At 44.6% G+C, this 11,565-nt stretch overlaps 1 pseudogene across 1 annotated transcript; it reads left to right on the plus strand.

The window, feature by feature from the left end:
• The first annotated feature begins 7,626 nt into the window (after positions 1-7,626).
• On the plus strand, positions 7,627-9,282 carry LOC148007070 (sperm motility kinase Y pseudogene; annotated as a pseudogene). The gene has a single exon (XR_015646159.1). The product of XR_015646159.1 is annotated as a sperm motility kinase Y pseudogene (transcript).
• The last annotated feature ends 2,283 nt before the right edge of the window (positions 9,283-11,565 follow it).

An 11,565-nucleotide genomic window follows, 5' to 3' on the forward strand; every position in this document is an offset into this window, starting at 1 on the left:
AACACACACACATGCACACACACACACTCACAGACACGGACACAACCACCCATGAGAGGGGGAGAGGTAGAAACAGAGTGAGTGAGAGAGAGAGAGAGAGAGAGAGAGAGAGAGAGAGAGAGAGAGAGAGAGAAGGGAGTGCTTATCATCTATTTTCTAAGGCATATTGTGTGCTCTTCACGTTGAGCACAGAGACTTGCACATGTAAACCAGTCTTGTACACCTAGGAACATTTTCTGTTCTGTATTTTCTCTTTTCTATCCAGTTTTTAGGATATCTTTAAAAGCAAGTAGGGCATTGTCCTACCATGAAATCTTGGACCTAAAGGTACATTTTAATACAAAGCTTACATGTCACTTACAGATGACTCTAGTAGGAAGTACATTAAGTTCAGAATCATTCAATCAGAAACCCTTAGTGTGTATACATCATTCTCACTGCCTTCACTTAACCTCATGTTTAGACCACTGTTCCTAGCTGGAGATTCCTATTTATCTCCCAGAATAAAAGGGAGTCTCCATGCTCAAGTGGAACAGCAGATTCAAGGTGGGACTGTTGGGTGACATTACAGTGAACATCAGGGGCTGTCCCACGGAGGGAGGACATGGCCCTTTCTTTCCTCCTGGGGAAGCAGTATCTACATTGCCCTGAGCAGGGAAGGATCCGCTCATTCTAGCAGATATTCTGGATGACACAAGGAAAGTGAATAGATTATGAGATCACTTTTCCACATTTCTTTCTGAGGCAGAGACCCTTGAGACCCTTGGCTCAGGAGTAACAGTTCCAGATAGCAAGGTGAGGTCAGTGTGGGCCCTGTGTTGACCTATGAATAGTTATTTATGTTAATCACCAAATCTTTAAAACTTACAGCATGTGAGAGAAAAGTCTCCCAGGAGTCTCAGCTAAAAGTAATCAGTGAGTTTTTAAGAACAAGAACAAGTAGGAAATTTAAATTCATGTGATTGCTACAAACAAAGCACGAAACTGTCACTAGATCACCTTTGTGTAAGGGCCCTGACGACCTACACAACTTAAGATGTGAAGTGCTCAGCTAGCATGCTTCCTGGCATGAACCCAAGACACAGCTTCTCTGTGTCTCATCACCTCTGAAGCATGGTCCACAAACAATGGCAACAAACCTTCTCTTCCTCAGAGTTCAAAGTTACCTTTATTGTTAGTGATAGTTTCCACAGTTAACTAACCTCTACTGGATAGACAGCTTTGACTAACCTTCTCTGAGCTTCTCCCAACCATGTACAGATGGTACATCCCTCTGCACATGAGGCCTGTTCCTCTCAGGCCTGCTGTTCTCCTTCCCAGATTAGAAACTGGATACCTTTCAAGCCTACATTCTTAAGTCATCTATCAACTTTGGGTACATGATAAGCACAGCATGACATTGGGTGCCAAATAACACTTTCCTACCTGACAATGAATATGATCCAGGGGTACCAAACATGGAAACTGGTCAGGTAAGGTCAGGTAACCCCCATGCTATCTCCATGTGGAGATGAAGATTGACACACCTTCCCAAGCAGACTTTCTCAGCTGTCTCAGCCCACACAGCAGTCCTTTGCTGAGCTTCCTTACTCCCAGTGACTGATGAGAGTACATGAGAAGATGCCTGATTTCTGGAAAGCGCTGGGCCCCATGACCCACAGTAGCAACAGCTTCTGATCACAGGTGATTTCAGGAACTGAAAATGCCTAATGTTCCTGTGTTGATTTGAATATGCTCAGCCCAGGGAGTGGGACTCTTTGCAGATGAGCCCTCATTGGATAGGTGTAGCCTTGATTGAGGAAGTGTGTCACTGTAGATGTTCCTTGTCCTAGCTGCATGAAAATCAGTTTTCTAGTAGCGGCCTTCAGATGATGATGTAGAACACCCAGCTCCTCCTGTACCATGTCTGCCTAGATGCTGCCATGCTCCCACCTTGATGATAATGAACCAAACTGCTGAACTTGTAAGCCAAACCCAATGCAGTGTTCTTCTTATAAGATTTGCATTGGTCATGGTGTCTGTTAATAGCAGGAAAACCCTAAGTAAGTCACTTTCTACCACAGATTACGAGGTTAATTGAGTGATGTCATCACCTGAGGAGACATGGCCTCTTATTAAGGTTCTAATGTCCTAAGTAATTGCAGGCTCTCTTCTGGCCTAGGCATTGGCTATAATATTAATCTTCCCAGTGTCTTCTTCTCTGTAAACTATACATTTTGCATTTCTATTTGCCCCATTTGCTCTTTTTCATTGAAGTCCTATAACCTCAGTATAACAGAGGCCATACTGGGCTCTCTTCAAATTTTCATCGAAGAAATTTGTTTATTACTTTTTAATTTAGCCTCAGGTAGGTTTTTAGGATGTGGGCTGAAGGAAGCCACATTTTTGTAAAAGCATCATACAAATTATCCCAGGCCAGTTACAAATATTATTGCCTTCTGAATCCCCTGGTCCTGGGCTTCCACATTCTGGATAGGTCTTGGCACTCCTGACTCCCAAGCTCCTGCCAGTATACCCCATTAAACTCTTCTTAGAGCACTGGGCAACTTCTAGTTCAAAGTTCTGAATTCTTGCATATTTTCCAAAACAAGTAACAAACACAAACTGGCATGGTCAGGTATCACAGAGCAAGAGTCCGCTCTATCACATCCCCTTCTGCATTAGTTACCTTTGTATTTCTGTGACAGAAATGCCATGAGCATAGCAAACTATAAAACATGTAGGCGATTAGTGATCCTATTTCACAGACCACCTGTTACCATAGGTTAAGTTCTATGACGACAGGGCACAGTGGAAGGAGCAGGAAGCAGAGGACTCACATCTGGATTCACAAGTACAAAGCAGACAGTGCACAGGGAGTGGTGCAGAGCACTAAAACCTCAAAGCCCAGCCCCACTGGCACTCTTTCTCCAGCAAGGGCACACCTCCTGAGTCTTGCCAAACAGAGTCAGCAACTGGGAAAGGAGTACTCAAATGTCCGAGACAGTGGAGGATAGCTCATGCAAAATGTCATGATGATTCAGGAATTCGAATCAGTAACAGAGAGAACCTTCACTCTGGGTCAATGTGTGTTGCTGCAAAGCCAGCAAGCTGCTCTCCCTCCTCTTGAACATAAGATGTGGATTAAGTAAAAATGTAAACAAGCATCTCCATGGAAAATCAACAGCCCTGTTAATCTGGTCATACTTATAGGATAAGTTCAGAGGTGCTGGATACTGAAATCAGAGAAGAAGCCAACACAAACTCAAACCGTTTAGTCTATAGGAATAAAAATACCACAGAAGCCAAAATGGGTAACGATATGGAGCAAACGCTCACTCACTCAGCAGATAAAATTACACCTAGCCCTTACTCACAGACCTACTTCATAAACAGTGTACATTCTGCTGGTACCTACTCAACACAATCCTAAATGCTGCAATCAAACCAAATGGTTTCTTACTTTGTTGAGTATGACTTAAAAACACTGAAGTACTCTGAAGGAGGTTAATGGAAACTTCTCAGGGCCTGGGGAAGTTGGCTGAGGGAGTACAGATTAACAAAGCAACACAACCCAATTTCCCCACCAGCAAGCAGAAACCGGCCTGATGTCAGTTGCCAATTCCTGAGGGTTTAAGAGAAGCCTACAGACTGGAAGGACTGAGGTAGGTGAGATTAAAGTACAGTTACACTGAATGCTCACTTGAGGAATGGGAAGGGTAGCAACTGGAAAGTGCTGTGTGTGTGTGTGTGTGTGTGTGTGTGTGTGTGTGTGTGTGTGTGTGTGTGTGTGTGTTCCATGCATGTGTTTCTGTGTGAGTGTGGTTGGGTTGTTGCTGTTGTGTGCTTAATTTGAGACAGAGTGTTACCACAAACTGAAGCTGTCCTAAAACTCACCCTGTGCACAAGGGTGGTTTGGACAGTAAAGAGACGTTCTCTCTCATGAAAGGGGGATTAATGATGTGTAGCACAAGCTATGTGAGAATGTAAATTTCAAAATCTGAAGATTTCATAAATCTCCTTTGGCTTGCTTTAACAATGCTGGTGATTATAGCAATACATGGTACACTGAGGACAGAACAGAATATATAGTGTGTGCTTTTGAGATGGTTCAGAGGTGAAAGGAATAGCTGATGATCTGAGTTTAGTTCCAGAGGCACTGTTAATAATCAAACACAAATGTAGCCGACTTTTATCCTGTGTAAAAATCAGTCAGGGCATCCAGTCATCTAAAGTCTGGAAGCTGGGGAAGGGAACATGGAAAATGAATATCCTAGTAAGAGCACCATTGGAAGGGGAAGCCCTGGGTCCTGCTAAGACTGAACCCCCAGTGAACTAGATACTAGATTGTTGGGAGGAGGGCGACAAGGGGGGGAGGATGGGGAGGAAGGAAGGGGACGTTTGCACGGAAACTGGGAAAGGGAATACTGGAAATGTATATAAAAAATACTCAAGTTAATATATATATATATATATATATATATATATATATATATATATATATATATATATATATATACACACACACACTGAGGTCAACCCTAGATAGGGCATAGAGCAATCCACACATCATGGGATTCAACGGGGAGTTTTATGAAAGAGCTATTTCCCAGGAGCACACCTGTGTGTCAAGGCCTCCCTTCCAGCTTGGCCTTTGGAATCTCCAGTGCTAAACACTGTCTCTTCCTTTGCAGAAGTGAAACATAATAAAAATTCACACTTCACAGTACAGTGAATAGCAGTAATCGCGAAAGGTGTAAATAGAACCGATGAGTACCAGAGTATGTGGATTGATGTTATATGAAATGTGTTTGGGTGCAGTGCAGTATCCTCTTCCATGTTCCTACATACTGAGCAACGACCCTGTACAATTTCTCTCTAGACAGAACCATCTGGAATTCACTCACTGAGGGACTTATGCCCTGGAGTGGCAGCTACAGGTAGGTCTTGTGCAACCATGTCACGAAGCGAAGAGACAGAGATGCATGGATTAAATGGAGAGAAGCAGATTGGAATGGTGGAGAGGCTAACCTGCCAACAACTCCAAACCCCCAGCAGGATGACAATGGAGAACAGCGAGCAGTTTCCCAGCCAGCCTCACTCTCCATAGCCAGACTTCTTCCAGTCCTTCCATTTTCCCAAGGAAAGAAAAGTTCAAAAAGCAGGGACAGGGAAAGAAAAACTGCTCTACTCCCAGGAGCCAAGGGCAAACCCCCTGGCACCTCCCTGTCTGAGCCCATAAGCAGAGACAGCCCAGTCCTGGGATCATCTCTAGAGGCTCAGGGACCCAGGCAGATGAGCCCTTGAATCACAAAGGGTTCCTCTACAGCATTCTATGGGTGTCAGTCCTGAGTCCCTGAGCCTGAGGTGCTCTGCACAGCTATTCAGAGAAGCCTTCTCCTGATCTCTGTACAAAGATCTCTGTGTTGGATGTCAGAGGAGAGTGTCCACCCAGCATGGGTTGGGGCTCTGGCCCTCTAATCTGTTGGTCCATGTTAACTTCTCCACAGAGAAAGCTTATGAGCTTTGCTGATGCAACCATTAGGCGTTTGGGGGATTCAAACTCAAGTCTCTGCCTAGTCCTGCAGCTTTGTCTCAGGTGTTTGATGATAACCTAGAGCCTTTCTAAGGATTTATGAGAACAGTGTCCTCTTGATGGGTCAGTTTAGAAACAGCTTTGTCTTTAAAAAAAGAAAACTATACCATCAGTTTGAGGCTAATTCTTCAGAATTCAAAGATAACGTGACACCCTGAGTGTAGACATGAGGACTTTAAAGCAGGATGCAGAGTAAACATTCAAAACAGAGAACTATGGACAGCTAAACATCTTACAGGGTTTTATTTCTAACAGCCTAAAGTCTTTCCATAGCCCATAGAAGCCACGGTCTCAGAGTCCTTCCCAACCATGTTGACAGGTCCTATTGTGACCTCATGAGGAGCGATTGTGAGGCGGCCCAGCAAACACATATTAAGCTGTTGCCAGGCCTGGAATTCTTTGAGTGCTTTGAGAGGAGGTGTGGAGTGGAGCCCTCTGCGACTTGGTTGTATCTAGTGAGCTGTGTGTGGTTGTATCGAATTTTACTGTACTGTGTATATGTGTATGTATCAGTGTGTGTAAGAGAGTGTGTGTTGACAGATTGGCCTGTGTGTGAGTGCGTGTACACTTTTGCCTGTGTGTTTGTCTGTATATGTAGGAGTGTGTGAGTTTACAGGTTTGTATGTGTGTATGTGTTTGTATGTGTGTATGTCTTCTTGTGCGTATGTGTATCCCTGTGTGTATGTGTGTATGTGTCTGACGTGTGTTTTTCCAGCTTTGCTTGTGTGTAAGTATGCGTGATTTGTGTGAATCTGGGTTTTTGTAAGAGTTTGTGTGAGTATAAGTTCACTTCTGTGTATTTCTGTGTGTGTGCCTGTGTGTGTGCCTGTGCCTGTGTGAGTGCCCGTGTGTGTGTGTTTGTGCGTGTGTGTGTGTGTGTGTGTCTCTTTGTGCACGTGCCCATCCCCTTTTGCCCCTTTATCTATATTACCTGCACCTCAGTGCAAGAGAGTGTAGAGGCCAGAAGTCACCCTGGCTGCTGTTCCTGAGGTAGGTTCTCAACCTTATTTTCAAGACAGGCTCTCTCACTGGCCTGCAGCTGCCCAAGTATCTGGGCTGGCTGACCAGTCGCTCCCAGGCATTTGGTATGCCAACCCCATAATATCAGTTTAAAGGCCTATGGAGATGGCTGGCTGCCTATTTCTTGTTTGATTGATTGATTTTTGGATGACTTGAAGAGAAAGAATTAGGTCATATATTGCCACGCCACTGGCTATTTCCTTATTGGGGTTTTGTTTTTTGTTTTATTTATTTATTTATTTATTATGGATTGCTGGTTTCATTTTTTAGTGGTTTTTATGTTCTCACATGCTATATTACTGCTTTGATTATTTACGGTTCTGCAGTCGGATGATTCACTCTATCTCCATTTTCAATGTCCTGCGGTTTCATCCTTTTACATTATTCCTGTTTCTCTATTTATTGAGTACAAGCAATCATTGGCTTAGACTTGATACAAATTTGCCCTTTGTGACACTTTGACTCTTCGGCCTTTGTTTAAGGTTTACTATTCACTGATATTTAACTGCCTTATTCCTTGTGGCTGGTTAATTTTAATTTTCAGTATTTTGCTCTGGAGAGTTGTGGATTTTTGTGGATCACTAGGTCCTGAAATTCAATGGAGTTTTCCCTTAAGTGTTGGCTTTTTATATTTGTTTGTTTTGTCTTATACTAATTCTTTCTCCTCTCGTTTCTTTCATCTGTTTTTTTTTCTTCAATGAACATCTATTCATAGTATTGACCATCTTTGGCCTTCCAATCCTATTGTAGTATGACGATTTTTATTTTCATCATTGCATTTAGTATGTGTGTGCTCTTGGCTTTCTCTTTTGGGGTTGGTTATTTGGGTGGCTTTTACTTATGACTTCATATTTTCCCCTTAACTTTTTCATAATTTTGCTCTATTTTTCTAGTCTAGTTTTTACTTTGTCTTTGTTTGTTTTTTTCTTTTTCTTTTGTTTGTTTCTTTTAGGTACCACAAGTGTAATTTTAGCTCCTATATTGCTCCATCTTTTTCATTATTTGATTCCATTTTTGTTATTTTTAGGTAGCATTAGTACTGATAAAATGCCTACAGAGACTGAGGAGGAGTTACCAACCCCTACACCCGAGCCCAGTATCTCTGAGGAGGGCAACTTCCATTCCCAATACCAAGTATTGGGGACAATTGGGCAAGGGGGCAACGCCAAAGTCCTCCTGGCCCACCACCGGCTCACAGGAACCCCGGTGGCTGTCAAAGTTCTGCGAAAGGACAAGCAGTGGTTCCAGCCAGCCATGATGGAAGCAAACATAATGAGAAAGATCAACCACCCCAACATAGTGTCTCTCATACAAGTTATTGAAAAGGAAACGAGAATATACCTCATAATGGAGCTGGTGGAAGGCCAAGAACTCTACCAGTACATCAGAGAGTCAGGGCACATAGAGGAGGATGAGGCCCGGCAAATATTTGAACAGATATTGTCAGCAGTGAGCTACTGCCATGGAAAGGGGATTGTTCACCGAGACCTCAAACTGGACAATATAATGATTGATAAAAACAAAAAGGTCAAAGTCATCGACTTTGGGCTTAGCACCCAATTTCAACCTGGAAAAATGCTAAACCACCACTGCGGCACGTACTCTTTTGGTTCCCCTGAACTCCTCCTTGGCCATCGGTATGACGGGCCGAAGAATGATATGTGGATTATAGGAGTGGTCTTGTACTGTATGGTAGTGGGAAAGCTCCCATTTGATTCAGTGATCATCCAAGAACTGCAAAGACAAGTAGTGGCAGGGGTATATCCTGCTCCCTGTGGGGTTTCAAAAGAACTGGAGGACCTCCTTAGTAAATTACTGAGGGTAAATCCCAACTTTAGACCAACAGCAAGAAAGGCGATGAAACACCCTTGGTTCAAAGAACACTGGAACGGATTGATAGGTCCCTATGAAGAAATGCTTCCCCTCACACCAGACCCGGCCATTTTGGATGCCATGAAAAGCATTGGATTCCAAGCCTCTGTAGTAAAACACTCTTTAAAACAAAGAAAATATAATGAGGAAATGGCAACTTATTTCTTTCTACAAAAGCAGGCTCTCCAGGGGGATGGCTGCACAGCCCAGGCACAGCAAGTGAGTCCCGTTGTAGCCCCATTTCCTAGCCTTGATCCTGCTGCTGCTTTTAGATTAGAACCAAAGAGGAGTGGAAGCCTGCCAGTCCTTGGCACCTTGCGGGTGTCATCCTCCCATGGTCACGTATCTCACTATGGCCAGAATGCTCATCCAAAAGGAGGCAAAAGATCCACTGTGGCTGGTCGTCTCAGGCCTCTACCGATGACACCTACACAGGACCACTATCACAAATGTGCCGTGAGTGTCCCATGCATTCAAACAACAAGCATCTTCACTGAGAAGAGTAGCAATAAGGAAATCAAAGAAGACAACCCACTCTCCCACAGAGCCCCATTAGAGGATAAGCCCATCCCCAGCAGGGTCCGGCACAGAGGTTTTAAGGGGTGGACCAGGAATATAGCAAATGCCCTGATAAAGCTGTGTTGCTGCATGCCAAGGAGAAAGAAACCTCGCCTGGGGCAGAACAGAATCTCCCCCCAGAAATGAGCCACAGGGAGAGTCCAGAGAACAAGCAGCAGGCATAGCCCAGGTACCTTTGTGCTTTGTCCTTTTCAGTTTGCTCTATGCTGGTCCTTCCTCTGTCTCTGGTTTCCATTTTCCCCACAATTCTTACCTTGTATCTGCTCTAAGTTCTTTATGAGGTTTCCCCAACACCAAGCCTTCTCCCTCTTCTTGATTTCTCCTCTTCCCAGCAGGGACCCAATAGGATTGATGAGTTCCACACTCTACAGAGTTTTCTAGTTGGCCCATCCCTTCAGATGGACTCCAGCTCCCCCTTAGGCCAATAGCTCCCACAGGGTGAGGACTAGAGGGTCATGGGCTCATGGACTCCTCCAGGGGCTACTGATCTTTTCACATGTGGTCATCAATCACAAGTGCTGCAGAGGAGAGTCTTATGTTTTCAAATGTAACATCCCATTCCATTAAGCCTCAAAACTAATTAACAAGGTTTGTCATTGAATAAGTATCAACAACCTAGTTTGTGGGTTATAGTTGATGGTCAGAATCCTGCATGCATGCATATTGTTTTGCATACTGGTTTTTTTTTTGTTCCTAAGACCTAGTGATCTATTGAATTTTATAGGTAGTAGTTCTAAATGTTTTATTTCAAAGACCTCAACTGAGAAGTAGAAAAAAGAAGTTATAATATAGTAAGGCAAAACAAAGCCCCAAATGGAAAGCTAAGAATTCTACCTCACTGTCTTTTTTGCTTGGAATAAATTGTCTTGTCTATTTCACAGTGTCATCTGAAAATTCTTTCATGTCCTCAGTATAAACAGTAGGTGATTTCAGACACATGGCAATGGAAAAGACACCAGCAGAAACTACAGCAGCAACAGGAGTAGCAACAATAGCAGAAGCAGCATTAGGCACAGCAGCAGCAGGAGGAGGAGAGCGAGGAGGGTAGGGGAGGAGGAGGAAGAGGAAGATGAAGAGAGGAGGAGAAAGAAGAGGAGGAGGAGGAAGAGAAGGAAGAGGAGGAGAAAGAGGAGGATGAACAGCAGGGGGAAGATTTTGATTCCCTGTCCCCGTGAGAATTGCTGATGACTAATTCTGGACACAGATATCATGCTGAGAACTGTTTATCAAAATGATTTAACAGAATATTAATGTTCATAGAAGACATGTCAATGTTCCTGAGGGCATGCAGCCCTGGAAAAGAGAGCCAGATGGCAGAGGCAAGCAGTGTGGAATGTTCTTACTGAGGAAGACCTTCTCAAAGCTGATGATGTAATAGGTATGAAGGAGCATTTCATGGGAGTCACGGTCCCATGCCCCTGTGTCAGGGCACACAGAGCTCCTAGCCTTGCATCCTGCGTGAGAGGGGACCTGGAATATTCCCTGATCCCCACAGGGTCCTGGATTGCATGGTTCCCCCTCAGTTATGGTCCTCCCTGTGCCTCATGGGGTACGCAGCTTCTACGGGCTGAATTTATATCAGTGATTAACTGGAGCTGGACCACAACCACACCACAGGCAAGCCCTGGGCACTGAGGACATTAAGAGCAACAGACAACATCTCCTCCACTGCTTCTGACTCTGCTCCACAAGGCAAGGCAGCTCCCACACAGCAGGCATCCAGCCTAACTCCCAGCAGGGAGAGTGTGAGATGTCTGTGGATGAGCCCACAGGGACTACAGGATTCTGTGGGAAGACATCTGGTAGCTTCTGGAGCAGCTGCAGCAGCCAGGACACATGAACTACAGTGGGGGTGAGCTATAGGACCAGGTAGCAAAGAGCCTGCTCTGGCCAATGCTGATCTGAATCCCTGGGTGCAGGCTGGAATAGTCACTCAGGGCTATTAGAGTGAAGGCCAGCCAAGGGCATACAATGTGTCACTAACATTCTTAAAGTCTTGTCCAGGAAATAAACCACTGGCATTGACCACTAAAGTTGAGTCCAGACTCATGGGCTACAGGATAGCAGATTGAACTGAGTCTGAATTCCCATGAGTATGACCTCTGGCTGCTCCCTAGGCTCAGTATAGATGAGCATGAGAAGGCACCATTGCTGTGTTTGCAGGAGTAGCAGAGAGCTCGGAATACATGACCCACTCCTAACCCAGACTGGAGCCACTCTAGGGAGGAGATGGCATCATTTGAAGATGGGCTTATGCGGGACACTGTGCTCTGGTTTGTGGCACATACAGCTCCTGTCTTTCTTGCTGACAGTTCAGATCCTCAGCTGGCCTCATCACGGACAGTCCCATGAGGAGTGGGTGTTTGGTTCCTGCTTCCCAGTTAGGGCAGGAACAAGCCCAGACGCAGTGAGTAAGGACAGTGCTTCTGTCTTGACCCAGCTTCCTTGTCCTCCCCCCTCCCCCAACTCATATCAGGAGCCACCCAGAGACCTTCATAGGAGTGTGGGTCATGTTAATC

This window comes from Rattus norvegicus, chromosome 1 (genome assembly GCF_021556685.1).
Source record: "Rattus norvegicus strain SHRSP/BbbUtx chromosome 1, alternate assembly SHRSP_T2T, whole genome shotgun sequence".
Taxonomy (NCBI): Eukaryota; Metazoa; Chordata; class Mammalia; order Rodentia; family Muridae; genus Rattus; species Rattus norvegicus.